General features: G+C 31.0%; 1 protein-coding gene across 1 annotated transcript in view; it reads left to right on the top strand.

Annotated features, from left to right (window-relative positions):
• The first annotated feature begins 6 nt into the window (after positions 1 to 6).
• LOC143231021 (uncharacterized) overlaps positions 7 to 20,013 on the top strand; it is a 44,189-nt gene continuing 24,182 nt past the window's right edge. Inside the window, exons 1-2 of the mRNA XM_076465494.1 lie at positions 7 to 133; positions 8,044 to 8,068. The gene's annotated coding sequence lies outside the window, so the exon portion shown is untranslated. The remainder of the gene's footprint in view (positions 134 to 8,043; positions 8,069 to 20,013) is intronic.

The raw sequence follows: 20,013 nt of genomic DNA, 5'->3' as shown, positions 1-20,013 counted from the left end.
TTTTCGATTTGAATCTAGAGAAACGTACGAGAAATGGCAAGAATGGAACAGACAAATTAAAACTGCTTGTCTCTCCGAGAATCTCACAGGAGGTATTGAAATATGTGGTCTGTTTCATAAGATTGAGGAACAGGTCAGACTTTGATGGGATATTTAATTCTATCGATCTAGCTGTCTACCTACCGATGTTTCTATCTATCTGTTTCCCTCTCTCCATCTATCTTTCTTCTTAGTAGTGTAATGTCAAGGAAAATTTATAAGGAATAATTTAATTCTATGGACATAAAAGTTTTTCCGTCTTAGAATGCACAAAAATGTCCAGAACGTAACAGTTTAGTTAGAAGAAACAAGACTAATCAGTTATATTTAATATTAAAACCTGTTAAAGGTTGTGAGATATATAATTAATTATATGACCCCTTGCCAGCTTGTAAAAGACGTTCATACTATAATAATCGTTGCTGTAACAAATGACATGTAAATTGTCTTCCGACCGCAACTGTCCTTAACTGGTCTGAATAGTTCTGGATTGGGCTTGTTAAAGGTGTTAATTTTGGTAATGGACTTAACAAAAATAGTGTGTTGGAAAACTGTTACTATACACTACTTGTTGAAGAACGTAGAGCAATGAGTAAAGAATATAGTGTTAACCAAAAATAACGACAAATGTAAGAATATAAGTTACAACGTATTAAAGTTACATATGTCTTAATCATAAAACATGACAAGGTGTAATTACTCTGGACATAAAAAAGCGAATAAAACTACCTATTATGTAAGTCTTTAATAAAAAATTCTGAACGTAATACATGAGCTAGAATACTGGTACAGAGCTTCATAACGTTGATTATTTGGTAAAATAACGCTGGAAGACTGGTACAGAGCTTTATATAACGTAGATTATTTGGTAAATAATTTATAAAGACTGGTACAGAGCTTTATAACGTGGATTATTTGGTAAAATAACGCTGGAATACTGGTACAGAGCTTCATAACGTGGATTATTTGGTAAAATAACGCTGGAATACTGGTACAGAGCTTCATAACGTGGATTATTTGGTAAAATAACGCTGGAAGACTGGTACAGAGCTTCATAACGTGGATTATTTGGTAAAATAACGCTGGAAGACTGGTACAGAGCTTCATAACGTGGATTATTTGGTAAAATAACGCTGGAAGACTGGTACAGAGCTTCATAACGTGGATTATTTGGTAAAATAATGCTGGAAGACTGGTACAGAGATTTATAACGTGGATTATTTGGTAAAATAACGCTGGAAGACTGGTACAGAGCTTTATATAACGTAGATTATTTGGTAAATAATTTATAAAGACTGGTACAGAGCTTTATAACGTGGATTATTTGGTAAAATAACGCTGGAATACTGGTACAGAGCTTCATAACGTGGATTATTTGGTAAAATAACGCTGGAATACTGGTACAGAGCTTCATAACGTGGATTATTTGGTAAAATAACGCTGGAAGACTGGTACAGAGCTTCATAACGTGGATTATTTGGAAAAATAACGCTGGAAGACTGGTACAGAGCTTCATAACGTGGATTATTTGGTAAAATAACGCTGGAAGACTGGTACAGAGCTTCATAACGTGGATTATTTGGTAAAATAATGCTGGAAGACTGGTACAGAGATTTATAACGTGGATTATTTGGTAAAATAACGCTGGAAGACTGGTACAGAGCTTTATAACGTAGATTATTTGGTAAAATAACGCTGGAATACTGGTACAGAGCTTTATATAACTTAGATTATTTGGTAAATAATTTATAAAGACTGGTACAGAGCTTTATAACGTGGATTATTTAGTAAAATAACGCTGGAAGACTGGTACAGAGCTTTATGACGTAGATTATTTGGTAAATAATTTATAAAGACTGGTACAGAGCTTTATAACGTGGATTATTTGGTAAAATAACGCTGGAAGACTGGTACAGAGCTTTATAACGTAGATTATTTGGTAAAATAATGCTGGAAGACTGGTACAGAGATTTATAACGTGGATTATTTGGTAAAATAATGCTGGAAGACTGGTACAGAGCTTTATAACGTGGATTATTTGGTAAAATAATGCTGGAAGACTGGTACAGAGCTTTATAACGTGGATTATTTGGTAAAATAACGCTGGAAGACTGGTACAGAGCTTTATAACGTAGATTATTTGGTAAAATAATGCTGGAAGACTGGTACAGAGATTTAACTTTGATGTTTGTTTTATCTTACAGGAAGTTTTACAGCCAAACGGAGGAATGGAGTCTCACTGTCATTAGTATTGTAGCAATTCTTCATTTTATCACTAGCAGATTTCAGTCTTTAACTAAATCAGTCTTATTCCATAGTATCCTGTACGATTATATTTAAGACTGCCGAGTGACTAGCCTACGGTGACTGTGTTTTGTTTTTAACTTCATATTTGTTAACTCATATGTAGTAGCAAAAGTTCTTGACACCATATTTCCCGATACTGAGCCACATAAATAACTAATGGGTTTAAAAACGTACAATTGTATTTCACTACGACGTCACCAGAAGGTGGAACCACATAAATAACTAATGGGTTTAAAAACGTACAATTGTATTTCACTACGACGTCACCAGAAGGTGGAACCACATAAATAACTAATGGGTTTAAAAACGTACAATTGTATTTCACTACGACGTCACCAGAAGGTGGAACCACATAAATAACTAATGGGTTTAAAAACGTACAATTATATTTCACAATGACGTCATCAGAAGGTGGAACCACATAAATAACTAATGGGTTTAAAAACGTACAACTGTATTTCACTATGATGTCACCAGAAGGTGGGACCACATAAGTAACTAATGGGTTTAAAAACGTACAACTGTATTTCACCATGACGTCATCAGAAGGTGTAACCATATAAATAACTAATGGGTTTAAAAACGTACAACTGTATTTAACTTGACGTCATCAGAAGGTGTAACCACATAAATAACTAATGGGTTTAAAAACGTACAACTGTATTTCTCCATGAACTAATCCATCGTAATTATGATGTATTCATTCCCACCTTCACTTTCTGTTATAGGACCAAGCACTCTTTCAAGTAGTGCTCCAACACTATACTTTTGTTGCTGCCCGTGCTAAGTCTTTGTAGATAATTTAATTTATGGCATAGTTCATATGATTTACACCAATTATTTACAGATCATAGATGCTAAACCCAATAGAAATGATCTTTTATCGTTTCCAATTTCTTTGTAGTACCTATCTGTTTAGTGCAGGAAGTTGAATAATTGAGATGATAGAATCCATTGGAATGTACAAGCTATGGAAGTAACACTATAGTATTGTTTTTGTTCACTGATATCTTTAGATTTCTGATATAACAAGTTTTTTATAAACATAATTAATTCCATTCTATCTACCTGCTTTTCTAAATTGCATGAATTTGTTTCAGTGTTGTACGAAGTGTAACCTTTTATACATACAGGTAATGATGGAAGTGTCTTGTTAATGTAGATATCACATGTTCTCTTTGTGACGTATTGTAATAACAGTACTTCATTGGTGAATCATTGGAATCTCTATGTTGTCTAAGTGGACCTTCAACACTATTAATACAGGTGTAGCAGTCAACTACTTCTGTAGTTTGTTGAATCATTAATCATAATCAGCAGTTCATTAAACCTATTTGGTCATTCAAGGAATTTGTGTAGTTAGTGAGCTATGTCAGAGAATGATGTTATGAAATGAACATTCAGGTTCAAGAAGTCTTAATATAAAACTATAACCAGAACACTTACAAAAGATTAACCTTCTTGTGGGATAAACTAGAACTGTGGCACAGTACAAAAAATCCTGTTACCTCCCACAAAGTTTAACTCTAACAATTCTGAATAGATGGATCTTTAGATATTTACTATCAGTGTTCTTTTGTGTTACTTTTATCATATTACATCAGATCAGCTACTAGTGTTTTTTGTATTACTTCCACCATGTTACATTAGATCAGCTACCAGTGTTCTTTTGTATTACTTCTGTCATGTTACATTAGATCAGATCAGCTACCAGTGTTCTTTTGTGTTACTTCCATCATGTAACATTAGATCAGAAATCAGTGTTCTTTTGTGTTACTTCCATCATGTTACATCAGATGAGCTACCAGTGTATTTTTGTGTTACTTTTATCATGTTACATTAGATCAGCTACCAGTATTCTTTTGTGTTACTTCATCATGTTAAATCAGATCAGCTACCTGTGTTCTTTTGTGCTACTTCCATCATGTTACATCAGATCAGCTACCAGTGTTCTTTTGTGTTACTTTTATCATGTTACATTAGATCAGCTACCAGTGTTATTTTGTGTTACTTTTATCATGTTACATTAGATCAGCTACCAGTGTTCTTTTGTGTTACTGCCATCATGTTACATCAGATGAGCTACCTGTGTTCTTTTGTGTTACTTCAATCATGTAACGTTAGATCAGTTACCAGTGTTCTTTTGTGTTACTTTTATCATGTTGCATTAGATCAGCTACCAGTGTTCTTTTGTATTACTTCTATCATGTCACATCAGATTAGACCAACTACCAGTGTTCTTTTGTGTTATTTCCACCATGTTACATTAGATCAGCTACCAGTGTTTTTTGTGTTACTTTAATCATGTTACATTAGATCAGCTACCAGTGTTCTTTTGTGTTACTTCCATCATGTAACATTAGATCAGAAACCAGTCTTCTGGTCTGTTATTTCAATCATGTTACATTAGATCAGATCATCTACCAGTGTTCTTTTGTGTTACTTTTATCATCTTGCATTAGGTCAGCTATCAGTGTTCTTTTGTGTTACTTTTATCATTTTATATTAGATCAGCTACCAGTGTACTTTTGTGTTACTTTTATCATGTTACATTAGATCAGAAACCAGTGTTCTTTTGTGTTACTTTTATCATCTTGCATTAGATCAGCTATCAGTGTTCTTTTGTATTACTTCCATCATGTTACATCAGATGAGCTACCAGTGTTCTTTTTGTGTTACTTTTATCATGTTACATTAGATCAGAAACCAGTGTTCTTTTGTGTTACTTCCATCATGTAACATTAGATCAGCTACCAGTGTTCTTTTGTGTTACTTCCATCATGTTAAATCAGATCAGCTACCAGTGTTCTTTTGTGTTACTTTATCACATTACATCAAATCAGCTACCAGTGTTATTTTGTGTTACTTCTATCATGTTGCATTAGATCAGCTATCAGTGTTCTTTTGTGTTACTTTTATCATGTTAAATCAGATCAGCTACCAGTGTTCTTTTGTGTTACTTCCACCATGTTACATCAAATCAGCTACCAGTGTTATTTTGTGTTACTTTAATCATGTTACATTATATCAGCTACCAGTGTTCTTTTGTGTTACTTTTATCATGTTACATCAGATGAGCTACCTGTGTTCTCTTGTGTTACTTCCACCATGTTACATCAAATCAGCTACCAGTGTTATTTTGTGTTACTTCCATCATGTAACATTAGATCAGAAACCAGTCTTCTGGTCTGTTATTTCAATCATGTTACATTAGATCAGATCATCTACCAGTGTTCTTTTGTGTTACTTTTATCATCTTGCATTAGGTCAGCTATCAGTGTTCTTTTGTGTTACTTTTATCATGTTACATAAGATCAGCTACCAGTGTTCTTTTGTGTTACTTCCACCATGTAACATTAGATCAGCTACCAGTGTTATTTTGTGTTACTTTTATCATCTTGCATTAGGTCAGCTATCAGTGTTCTTTTGTGTTACTTTTATCATTTTATATTAGATCAGCTACCAGTGTACTTTTGTGTTACTTTTATCATGTTACATTAGATCAGAAACCAGTGTTCTTTTGTGTTACTTCCATCATGTAACATAAGATCAGCTACCAGTGTTCTTTTGTATTATTTCCATCATGTTACATCAGATGAGCTACCAGTGTTCTTTTGTGTTACTTTTATCACATTACATTAGATCAGCTACCAGTGTTCTGGTGTGTTACTTCTATCATGTTGCATTAGATCAGCTACCAGTGTTCTTTTGTGTTACTTCCACCATGTTACATCAAATCAGCTACCAGTGTTATTTTGTGTTACTTTTATCATGTTACATTAGATCAGCTACCAGTGTTATTTTGTGTTACTTTTATCATGTTACATTATATGAGCTACCTGTGTTCTTTTGTGTTACTTCTATTATGTTACATCAAATCAGCTACCAGTGTTATTTTGTGTTACTTTAATCATGTTACATTAGATCAGCTACCAGTGTTCTTTTGTGTTACTTCCATCATGTTACATCAGATGAGCTACCTGTGTTCTTTTGTGTTACTTCCACCATGTTACATCAAATCAGCTACCAGTGTTATTTTGTGTTACTTTAATCATGTTACATTAGATCAGCTACCAGTGTTCTTTTGTGTTACTTCCATCATGTTACATCAGATGAGCTACCTGTGTTCTTTTGTGTTACTTCCACCATGTTACATCAAATCAGCTACCAGTGTTATTTTGTGTTACTTTAATCATGTTACATTAGATCAGCTACCAGTGTTCTTTTGTGTTACTTCCATCATGTTACATCAGATGAGCTACCTGTGTTCTTTTGTGTTACTTCCACCATGTTACATCAAATCAGCTACCAGTGTTATTTTGTGTTACTTTAATCATGTTACATTAGATCAGCTACCAGTGTTCTTTTGTGTTACTTCCATCATTTTACATCAGATGAGCTACCTGTGTTCTTTTGTGTTACTTCCACCATGTTACATCAAATCAGCTACCAGTGTTAGTTTGTGTTACTTTTATCATGTTACATGAAATCATCTACCAGTTTTTTTATGTTACTATTATCATGTTACATTAGATCGGCTACCAGTGTTCTTTTGTGTTACTTCCATCATTTTAAATCAGATCAGCAACGAGTGTTTTGGTGTGTTACGTCTATCATGTCACATTAGATCAGCTACCAGTGTTCTGGTGCATTACTTCCATCATGCTACATTAGATCAGGTACCAGTACGTTATAGTTTTTATATCATGCAGCTGTTATTCATCAGTCCACTCGTTCACTATTGAACTTATTTTGAAAGTTTTTCATACATCGGCCTCATGTGTGAACTTACTGTCATAATCCATTGTTAAATTTTAGTTTGTGAAATGCTGTTGGATTGGTGAACTAAATTCTGTAAATTTGTTTGAAAGTGTTATGACTGGATTAGTCCATGATGATCCTGCTGTTACAGGTGAAACAGAAGAAATAGTGGTGGACAAAATAATTTCTACCATTTGATATTTTATAACAAAGATTGTTTTTGGTTTGAATTTTGGGGCAGATGAAGGAAGAAGTGTGGCTGTTTTCATCTTAGCATTTTGTAATTCATTTCTGTAATATTGTTTTCTAACATTGATGGTAATGTCCATCACTTTGTTATTATAGCCTGTACTTTCTTGTGAACCTTCTTATTTAATCTTACCTTGTAATCCTATTTACAATTCTTATCTTCAATGACATTCATATTTGTTCTTAATTCTAGTTCAATTATTATGTCTATTTCTTTTAACTCTTTTAGTAACTTCTCTTTTATTCTTTTTCAATTTTATTTTCTGTTTTCTCTCTTTGATCTCAGATAAGCTCACACTTCCAAAACACTTAACATTTTTTTCCAAAATTATAGAGAGCATTCTGAAACCACACAGTGACAGAGACATTCTACACGTGCTGAGTTCCACCTCACAGACACTAGTTTGGAAAACTGCTGTATGATTAGAACTTTAATTTCACACTGAAATTGGTGGCACTGAATTACTAAAGATTGAAATTCCAGAAATTGTTTTAGTCATCATTTACAAACTTTCAGCTTTGAATTTAAACTATTTTAGAGACTGAAATGAAAATGTAAATTTGTATAAAGGTTAAACTAACCAGAATAGTTAAAAATAAACATTGATAATGAACCTTTCAACGTTATAAAGTTTACATATGTCTTATAAAACCAAAATAATTCATACAAAACTTATCTGTTTGTAGGTTGACCAAGCACCAGAAGAATATGGTACGTTTTATCTTGTTATTATTTCTGTTCTCAATAAAACCTGTATTGACGGTTTTATTTCTTCTCAAAGATTATTTTGTAATTACACAGCAAAATTCTTAACTATTGACAAAACTATTTATAATATACTACTGTATTCCTAAAAGACAGATCTCTATATCTTAGCTACGTTTCAAGTATATCACGTTAATAATAAGTGTGAGATACTTTTTAATTTTGAGTAAATATAGAAAGCAACAAATGTTTTCATCTTATGTGTCCAAGTAAAGACCAGTTCAGTAAGCTTATTAATACTTTGTAAATACCCTAATCTTATTTGTACAAGTAAAGACCAGTTCAGTAAATTTATTAATACTTTGTTAGTATTTCATCATATTTATAAAACTAAAGACCACTTCAGTAAGGTTTTTAATATAGCCTTAGTAACTACAGTGTTAAAACCAGTTCAGTCAGTTTCTTAATATATCGTAAGCACTTTGATCTCATCTGTACAAGTAAAGATCAGTTCAATAAAATTGATAATACATCCTCAGTATTTTTATCTTATTTATCAAAAGAGAGAGCAGTTCACTAAGTTTTCTAATACATTCTTAGCACTATCATCTTCTTTGTACAAGTAAAGACCAATTCAGTAAGTCTGTTAATACATTTTTAGTACTTTCAACTTATCTGTACAAGTAAAGATCAGTTCAGTAAGTCTGTTAATACATCTTTAGGGCTTTCATCTTATCTGTACAAGTAAAGATCAGTTCAGTAAATCTGTTAATACATTTTTAGTACTTTCATCTTATCTCTACAATTAAACATCAGTTCAGTAAGTCTGTTAATACATTTTTAGTACTTTCATCTTATCTCTACAATTAAACATCAGTTCAGTAAGTCTGTTAATACATCTTTAGTACTTTCAACTTATGTGTACAAGTAAAGATCAGTTCAGTAAGTCTGTTAATACATTTTTAGTACTTTCATCTTATCTCTACAATTAAAGATCAGTTCAGTAAGTCTGTTAATACATCTTTAGTACTTTCATCTTATCTGTACAAGTAAAGATCAGTTCAGTAAGTCTGTTAATAGATCTTTAGTACTTTCAACTTATCTGTACAAGTAAATATCAGTTCAGTAAGTCTGTTAATACATCTTTAGTACTTTCATCATATTTATAAAACTAAATACCAGTTCAGTAAGATTATTAATAGATATTTAGTACTTTCTTCTTTATTATACAAGTAAAGACCAGTTCAGTAAGTTTATTAATACTTTGTTAGTATTTCATCATATTTATAAAACTAAATACCAGTTCAGTAAGATTATTAATAGATATTTAGTACTTTCTTCTTTATTATACAAGTAAAGACCAGTTCAGTAAGTTTATTAATACTTTGTTAGTATTTCATCATATTTATAAAACTAAATACCAGTTCAGTAAGATTATTAATAGATATTTAGTACTTTCTTCTTTATTATACAAGTAAAGACCAGTTCAGTAAGTTTATTAATACTTTGTTAGTATTTCATCATATTTATAAAACTAAAGACCAGTTCAGTAAGTTTTTTAGTATAGCCTTAGTAACTACAGTGTTAAAACCAGTTCAGTCAGTTTCTTAATATATCGTAAGTACTTTGATCTCATCTATACAAGTAAAGATCAGTTCATTAAAATTGATAATACATCCTCAGTATTTTTATCTTATTTATCAAAAGAGAGAGCAGTTCACTAAGTTTTCTAATACATTCTTAGCACTATCATCTTCTTTGTACAAGTAAAGACCAGTTCAGTAAGTCTGTTAATACATCTTTAGTACTTTCATAATATTTGTACAAGTAAAGACCAGTTCAGTAAGCTTATTAATACTTTGTAAATACCCTCTTCTTATTTGTACAAGTAAAGAACAGTTCAGTAAGTTTGTTAATGCACCTTTGGTACTTTCAACTTATCTGTACAAGTAAAGATCAGTTCAGTAAGTCTGTTAATACATCTTTAGTACTTTCAACTTAACTGTACAAGTAAAGATCAGTTCAGTAAGTCTGTTAATACATCTTTAGTACTTTCATCTTCTCTGTACAAGTAAAGATCAGTTCAGTAAGTCTGTTAATACTTTGTTAGTACTTTCATCTTTTGTAAAGAACAGTTCATTAAGTTATTTAATACATCTTTATCACTTTCATCTTGTGTATACAAGTAAAGACCAGTTCAGTAAGTTTATTAATGTCACTTTAGAACTTTCATCTTATCTATACAAGTAAAGAACATCCCTAGAACTTTCATGTTTTTTATAGAAGCAAATTGCAATTCAGATAGTTCGTCAGTACATCCTTAGTACTTTCACCTTATCTGTACAAGTCAAGACCACATGAGTAAAATTGTTAATGCAGGCCTAGTACTTTCATCTTGTCTATACTAGTAAAGACCAGTTCAGTGTGTTAATACATCTTAAGTACTTTCATGTTATATGTACAAGGAAACACCAGCTGAGTTAGTTAGTTAGTAGATTTTCAGGACTTTCATCTTGTCTATACAAGTAAAGACCAGTTCAGTGTGTTAATACATCATAAGTACTTTCATGTTATATGTACAAGGAAACAGCAGCTCAGTTAGTTAGTTAATAGATCTTCAGGACTTTCATCTTGTCTATACTAGTAAAGACCAGTTCAATGTGTTAATATATCATAAGTACTTTCATGTTATATGTACAAGGAAATAGCAGCTCAGTTAGTTAGTTAATAGATCTTCAGGACTTTCATCTTGTCTGTACAAGTAAAGACCAGTTCAGTAAAACTCTTAATACATCTTTAGTACTTTCATCTTATCTGTACAAGTAAAGATCAGTTCAGTAAGTCTGTTAATACATCTTTAGTTCTTTCAGCTTATCTGTACAAGTAAAAACCAGTTCAGTAAGTCTGTTAATACATCTTTAGTACTTTCAACTTATCTGTACAAGTAAAGATCAGTTCAGTAAGTCTGTTGATACATTTTTAGTACTTTCATCTTATCTCTACAATTAAAGATCAGTTCAGTAAGTCTGTTAATACATTTTTAGTACTTTCATCTTATCTCTACAATTAAAGATCAGTTCAGGGAGTCTGTTAATACATCTTTAGTGCTTTCAACTTATCTGTACAAGTAAAGATCAGTTCAGTAAGTCTGTTAATAGACCTTTAGTACTTTCAACTTATCTGTACAAGTAAATATCAGTTCAGTAAGTCTGTTAATACATCTTTAGTACTTTCATCATATTTATAAAACTAAAGACCACTTCAGTAAGTTTTTTAATATAGGCATAGTAACTACAGTGTTAAAACCAGTTCAGTCAGTTTCTTAATATATGGTAAGTACTTTGATCTCATCTATACAAGTAAAGATCAGTTCATTAAAATTGATAATACATCCTCAGTATTTTTATCTTATTTATCAAAAGAGAGAGCAGTTCACTAAGTTTTCTAATACATTCTTAGCACTATCATCTTCTTTGTACAAGTAAAGACCAGTTCAGTAAGTCTGTTAATACATCTTTAGTACTTTCATAATATTTGTACAAGTAAAGACCAGTTCAGTAAGTCTGTTTATCTTTAATACTTATCTGTACAAGTAGTTCAGTAAGTCTGTTAATACAACTTTAGTACTTACTTTTGTACAAGTAAAGATCAGTTCAGTAAGTCTGTTAATACATCTTTAGTACTTTCAACTTATCTGTACAAGTAAAGATCAGTTCAGTAAGTCTGTTAATACATCTTTAGTACTTTCAACTTATCTGTACAAGTAAAGATCAGTTCAGTAAGTCTGTTAATACATCTTTAGTACTTTCATCTTCTCTGTACAAGTAAAGATCAGTTCAGTAAGTCTGTTAATACTTTGTTAGTTATTTCATCTTTTGTAAAGAACAGTTCATTAAGTTATTTAATACATCTTTATCACTTTCATCTTGTGTATACAAGTAAAGACCAGTTCAGTAAGTTTATTAATGTCACTTTAGAACTTTCATCTTATCTATACAAGTAAAGAACATCCTTAGAACTTTCATGTTTTTTATAGAAGCAAATTGCAATTCAGATAGTTCGTCAGTACATCCTTAGTACTTTCACCTTATCTGTACAAGTCAAGACCACATGAGTAAAATTGTTAAGCAGGCCTAGTACTTTCATCTTGTCTATACTAGTAAAGACCAGTTCAGTGTGTTAATACATCATAAGTACTTTCATGTTATATGTACAAGGAAACACCAGCTGAGTTAGTTAGTTAGTAGATTTTCAGGACTTTCATCTAGGACTTTCATCTTGTCTATACAAGTAAAGACCAGTTCAGTGTGTTAATACATCATAAGTACTTTCATGTTATATGTACAAGGAAACAGCAGCTCAGTTAGTTAGTTAATAGATCTTCAGGACTTTCATCTTGTCTGTACTAGTAAAGACCAGTTCATGTGTTAATATATCATAAGTACTTTCATGTTATATGTACAAGGAAATAGCAGCTCAGTTAGTTAGTTAATAGATCTTCAGGACTTTCATCTTGTCTGTACAAGTAAAGACCAGTTCAGTAAAACTCTTAATACATCTTTAGTACTTTCATCTTATCTGTACAAGTAAAGATCAGTTCAGTAAGTCTGTTAATACATCTTTAGTTCTTTCAGCTTATCTGTACAAGTAAAAACCAGTTCAGTAAGTCTGTTAATACATCTTTAGTACTTTCAACTTATCTGTACAAGTAAAGATCAGTTCAGTAAGTCTGTTGATACATCTTTAGTACTTTCAGCTTATCTGTACAAGTAAAGACCAGTTCAGTAAGCTTATTAATACTTTGAAAATACCCTCTTCTTATTTGTACAAGTAAAGAACAGTTCAGTAAGTTTGTTAATGCACCTTTGGTACTTTCAACTTATCTGTACAAGTAAAGATCAGTTCAGTAAGTCTGTTAATATATCTTTAGTACTTTCAACTTATCTCTACAATTAAAGATCAGTTCAGTAAGTCTGTTAATACATCTTTAGTACTTTCAACTTATCTGTACAAGTAAAGTTCAGTTCAGTAAGTCTGTTAATACATCTTTAGTACGTTCATCTTATATGTACAAGTAAAGATCAGTTCAGTAAGTCTGTTAATACATCTTTAGTACTTTCATCTTATTTGTACAAGTAAAGATCAGTTCAGTAAGTCTATTAATAGATCTTTAGTACTTTCAACTTATCTGTACAAGTAAAGATCAGTTCAGTAAGTCTGTTAATACATCTTTAGTACTTTCATCTTCTCTGTACAAGTAAAGATCAGTTCAGTAAGTCTGTTAATACTTTGTTAGTACTTTCATCTTTTGTAAAGAACAGTTCATTAAGTTATTTAATACATCTTTATCACTTTCATCTTGTGTATACAAGTAAAGACCAGTTCAGTAAGTTTATTAATGTCACTTTAGAACTTTCATCTTATCTATACAAGTAAAGAACATCCCTAGAACTTTCATGTTTTTTATAGAAGCAAATTGCAATTCAGATAGTTCGTCAGTACATCCTTAGTACTTTCACCTTATCTGTACAAGTCAAGACCACATGAGTAAAATTGTTAATGCAGGCCTAGTACTTTCATCTTGTCTATACTAGTAAAGACCAGTTCAGTGTGTTAATACATCATAAGTACTTTCATGTTATATGTACAAGGAAACACCAGCTGAGTTAGTTAGTTAGTAGATTTTCAGGACTTTCATCTAGGACTTTCATCTTGTTTATACAAGTAAAGACCAGTTCAGTGTGTTAATACATCATAAGTACTTTCATGTTATATGTACAAGGAAACACCAGCTGAGTTAGTTAGTTAGTAGATTTTCAGGACTTTCATCTAGGACTTTCATCTTGTCTATACAAGTAAAGACCAGTTCAGTGTGTTAATACATCATAAGTACTTTCATGTTATATGTACAAGGAAACACCAGCTGAGTTAGTTAGTTAGTAGATTTTCAGGACTTTCATCTTGTCTATACAAGTAAAGACCAGTTCAGTGTGTTAATACATCATAAGTACTTTCATGTTATATGTACAAGGAAACAGCAGCTCAGTTAGTTAGTTAGTAGATTTTCAGGACTTTCATCTAGGACTTTCATCTTGTCTATACAAGTAAAGACCAGTTCAGTGTGTTAATACATCATAAGTACTTTCATGTTATATGTACAAGGAAACAGCAGCTCAGTTAGTTAGTTAATAGATCTTCAGGACTTTCATCTTGTTTGTACAAGTAAAGACCAGTTCAGTAAAACTCTTAATACATCTTTAGTACTTTCATCTTATCTGTACAAGTAAAGATCAGTTCAGTAAGTCTGTTAATACATCTTTAGTTCTTTCAGCTTATCTGTACAAGTAAAAACCAGTTCAGTAAGTCTGTTAATACATCTTTAGTTCTTTCAGCTTATCTGTACAAGTAAAAACCAGTTCAGTAAGTCTGTTAATACATCTTTAGTACTTTCAACTTATCTGTACAAGTAAAGATCAGTTCAGTAAGTCTGTTGATACATCTTTAGTACTTTCAGCTTATCTGTACAAGTAAAAACCAGTTCAGTAAGTCTGTTAATACATCTTTAGTACTTTCAACTTATCTGTACAAGTAAAGATCAGTTCAGTAAGTCTGTTAATACATCTTTAGTACTTTCATCTTATCTCTACAAGTAAAGATCAGTTCAGTAAGTCTATTAATAGATCTTTAGTACTTTCAACTTATCTGTACAAGTAAAGATCAGTTCAGTAAGTCTGTTAATACATCTTTAGTACTTTCATCTTCTCTGTACAAGTAAAGATCAGTTCAGTAAGTCTGTTAATACTTTGTTAGTTATTTCATCTTTTGTAAAGAACAGTTCATTAAGTTATTTAATACATCTTTATCACTTTCATCTTGTGTATACAAGTAAAGACCAGTTCAGTAAGTTTATTAATGTCACTTTAGAACTTTCATCTTATCTATACAAGTAAAGAACATCCTTAGAACTTTCATGTTTTTTATAGAAGCAAATTGCAATTCAGATAGTTCGTCAGTACATCCTTAGTACTTTCACCTTATCTGTACAAGTCAAGACCACATGAGTAAAATTGTTAAGCAGGCCTAGTACTTTCATCTTGTCTATACTAGTAAAGACCAGTTCAGTGTGTTAATACATCATAAGTACTTTCATGTTATATGTACAAGGAAACACCAGCTGAGTTAGTTAGTTAGTAGATTTTCAGGACTTTCATCTTGTCTATACAAGTAAAGACCAGTTCAGTGTGTTAATACATCATAAGTACTTTCATGTTATATGTACAAGGAAACAGCAGCTCAGTTAGTTAGTTAATAGATCTTCAGGACTTTCATCTTGTCTGTACTAGTAAAGACCAGTTCATGTGTTAATATATCATAAGTACTTTCATGTTATATGTACAAGGAAATAGCAGCTTAGTTAGTTAGTTAATAGATCTTCAGGACTTTCATCTTGTCTGTACAAGTAAAGACCAGTTCAGTAAAACTCTTAATACATCTTTAGTACTTTCATCTTATCTGTACAAGTAAAGATCAGTTCAGTAAGTCTGTTAATACATCTTTAGTTCTTTCAGCTTATCTGTACAAGTAAAAACCAGTTCAGTAAGTCTGTTAATACATATTTAGTACTTTCAACTTATCTGTACAAGTAAATATCAGTTCAGTAAGTCTGCTAATACATCTTTAGTACTTTCAACTTATCTGTACAAGTAAAGACCAGTTCAATAAGTCTGTTAATACATTTTTAGTACTTTCAACTTATCTGTACAAGTAAAGATCAGTTCAGTAAGTCTGTTAATACATCTTTAGGGCTTTCATCTTATCTGTACAAGTAAAGATCAGTTCAGTAAATCTGTTAATACATTTTTAGTACTTTCATCTTATCTCTACAATTAAAGATGAGTTCAGTAAGTCTGTTAATACATCTTTAGTACTTTCATCATATTTATAAAACTAAATATCAGTTCAGTAAGATTGTTAATAGATATTTAGTACTTTCTTCTTTATTATACAAGTAAAGACCAGTTCAGTAAGTTTATTAATACTTTGTTAGTATTTCATCATATTTATAAAACTAAAGACCAGTTCAGTAAGATTGTTAATAGATATTTAGTACTTTCTTCTTTATTATACAAGTAAAGACCAGTTCAGTAAGTTTATTAATACTTTCTTAGTATTTCATCATATTTATAAAACTAAAGACCAGTTCAGTAAGTTTTTAATATAGCCTTAGTAACTACAGTGTTAAAACCAGTTCAGTCAGTTTCTTAATATATCGTAAGTACTTTGATCTCATCTATACAAGTAAAGATCAGTTCATTAAAATTGATAATACATCCTCAGTATTTTTATCTTATTTATCAAAGAGAGAGCAGTTCACTAAGTTTTCTAATACATTCTTAGCACTATCATCTTCTTTGTACAAGTAAAGACCAGTTCAGTAAGTCTGTTAATACATCTTTAGTACTTTCATAATATTTGTACAAGTAAAGACCAGTTCAGTAAGCTTATTAATACTTTGTAAATACCCTCTTCTTATTTGTACAAGTAAAGAACAGTTCAGTAAGTTTGTTAATGCACCTTTGGTACTTTCAACTTATCTGTACAAGTAAAGATCAGTTCAGTAAGTCTGTTAATACATCTTTAGTACTTTCAACTTATCTCTACAATTAAAGATCAGTTCAGTAAGTCTGTTAATACATCTTTAGTACTTTCAACTTATCTGTACAAGTAAAGATCAGTTCAGTAAGTCTGTTAATACATCTTTAGTACTTTCATCTTATCTCTACAAGTAAAGATCAGTTCAGTAAGTCTATTAATAGATCTTTAGTACTTTCAACTTATCTGTACAAGTAAAGATCAGTTCAGTAAGTCTGTTAATACATCTTTAGTACTTTCATCTTCTCTGTACAAGTAAAGATCAGTTCAGTAAGTCTGTTAATACTTTGTTAGTACTTTCATCTTTTGTAAAGAACAGTTCATTAAGTTATTTAATACATCTTTATCACTTTCATCTTGTGTATACAAGTAAAGACCAGTTCAGTAAGTTTATTAATGTCACTTTAGAACTTTCATCTTATCTATACAAGTAAAGAACATCCTTAGAACTTTCATGTTTTTTATAGAAGCAAATTGCAATTCAGATAGTTCGTCAGTACATCCTTAGTACTTTCACCTTATCTGTACAAGTCAAGACCACATGAGTAAAATTGTTAATGCAGGCCTAGTACTTTCATCTTGTCTATACTAGTAAAGACCAGTTCAGTGTGTTAATACATCATAAGTACTTTCATGTTATATGTACAAGGAAACACCAGCTGAGTTAGTTAGTTAGTAGATTTTCAGGACTTTCATCTAGGACTTTCATCTTGTCTATACAAGTAAAGACCAGTTCAGTGTGTTAATACATCATAAGTACTTTCATGTTATATGTACAAGGAAACAGCAGCTCAGTTAGTTAGTTAATAGATCTTCAGGACTTTCATCTTGTTTGTACAAGTAAAGACCAGTTCAGTAAAACTCTTAATACATCTTTAGTACTTTCATCTTATCTGTACAAGTAAAGATCAGTTCAGTAAGTCTGTTAATACATCTTTAGTTCTTTCAGCTTATCTGTACAAGTAAAAACCAGTTCAGTAAGTCTGTTAATACATCTTTAGTACTTTCAACTTATCTGTACAAGTAAATATCAGTTCAGTAAGTCTGCTAATACATCTTTAGTACTTTCAACTTATCTGTACAAGTAAAGACCAGTTCAATAAGTCTGTTAATACATTTTTAGTACTTTCAACTTATCTGTACAAGTAAAGATCAGTTCAGTAAGTCTGTTAATACATCTTTAGGGCTTTCATCTTATCTGTACAAGTAAAGATCAGTTCAGTAAATCTGTTAATACATTTTTAGTACTTTCATCTTATCTCTACAATTAAAGATCAGTTCAGTAAGTCTATTAATACATCTTTAGTACTTTCATCATATTTATAAAACTAAATATCAGTTCAGTAAGATTGTTAATAGATATTTAGTACTTTCTTCTTTATTATACAAGTAAAGACCAGTTCAGTAAGTTTATTAATACTTTGTTAGTATTTCATCATATTTATAAAACTAAAGATCAGTTCAGTAAGATTGTTAATAGATATTTAGTACTTTCTTTTTTATTATACAAGTAAAGACCTGTTCAGTAAGGTTATTAATACTTTGTTAGTATTTCATCATATTTATAAAACTAAAGACCACTTCAGTAAGTTTTTTAATATAGGCTTAGTAACTACAGTGTTAAAACCAGTTCAGTCAGTTTCTTAATATATCGTAAGTACTTTGATCTCATCTATACAAGTAAAGATCAGTTCATTAAAATTGATAATACATCCTCAGTATTTTTATCTTATTTATCAAAAGAGAGAGCAGTTCACTAAGTTTTCTAATACATTCTTAGCACTATCATCTTCTTTGTACAAGTAAAGACCAGTTCAGTAAGTTTGTTAATACATCTTTAGTACTTTCATAATATTTGTACAAGTAAAGACCAGTTCAGTAAGCTTATTAATACTTTGTAAATACCCTCTTCTTATTTGTACAAGTAAAGAACAGTTCAGTAAGTTTGTTAATGCACCTTTGGTACTTTCAACTTATCTGTACAAGTAAAGATCAGTTCAGTAAGTCTGTTAATACATTTTTAGTACTTTCAACTTATCTCTACAATTAAAGATCAGTTCAGTAAGTCTGTTAATACATCTTTAGTACTTTCAACTTATCTGTACAAGTAAAGATCAGTTCAGTAAGTCTGTTAATACATCTTTAGTACGTTCATCTTATCTCTACAAGTAAAGATCAGTTCAGTAAGTCTATTAATAGATCTTTAGTACTTTCAACTTATCTGTACAAGTAAAGATCAGTTCAGTAAGTCTGTTAATACATCTTTAGTACTTTCATCTTCTCTGTACAAGTAAAGATCAGTTCAGTAAGTCTGTTAATACTTTGTTAGTACTTTCATCTTTTGTAAAGAACAGTTCATTAGGTTATTTAATACATCTTTATCACTTTCATCTTGTGTATACAAGTAAAGACCAGTTCAGTAAGTTTATTAATGTCACTTTAGAACTTTCATCTTATCTATACAAGTAAAGAACATCCTTAGAACTTTCATGTTTTTTATAGAAGCAAATTGCAATTCAGATAGTTCGTCAGTACATCCTTAGTACTTTCACCTTATCTGTACAAGTCAAGACCACATGAGTAAAATTGTTAAGCAGGCCTAGTACTTTCATCTTGTCTATACTAGTAAAGACCAGTTCAGTGTGTTAATACATCATAAGTACTTTCATGTTATATGTACAAGGAAACACCAGCTGAGTTAGTTAGTTAGTAGATTTACAGGACTTTCATCTTGTCTATACAAGTAAAGACCAGTTCAGTGTGTTAATACATCATAAGTACTTTCATGTTATATGTACAAGGAAACAGCAGCTCAGTTAGTTAGTTAATAGATCTTCAGGACTTTCATCTTGTCTGCACTAGTAAAGACCAGTTCATGTGTTAATATATCATAAGTACTTTCATGTTATATGTACAAGGAAATAGCAGCTCAGTTAGTTAGTTAATAGATCTTCAGGACTTTCATCTTGTCTGTACAAGTAAAGACCAGTTCAGTAAAACTCTTAATACATCTTTAGTACTTTCATCTTATCTGTACAAGTAAAGATCAGTTCAGTAAGTCTGTTAATACATCTTTAGTACTTTCAGCTTATCTGTACAAGTAAAACCAGTTCAGTAAGTCTGTTAATACATCTTTAGTACTTTCAACTTATCTGTACAAGTAAAGATCAGTTCAGTAAGTCTGTTGATACATCTTTAGTACTTTCAGCTTATCTGTACAACTAAAAACCAGTTCAGTAAGTCTGTTAATACATCTTTAGTACTTTCATCTTCTCTGTACAAGTAAAGATCAGTTCAGT

Source organism: Tachypleus tridentatus, chromosome 1 (genome assembly GCF_004210375.1).
Source record: "Tachypleus tridentatus isolate NWPU-2018 chromosome 1, ASM421037v1, whole genome shotgun sequence".
NCBI lineage: Eukaryota > Metazoa > Arthropoda > Merostomata > Xiphosura > Limulidae > Tachypleus > Tachypleus tridentatus.
This window is presented reverse-complemented; position numbering and strand designations above follow the sequence as displayed.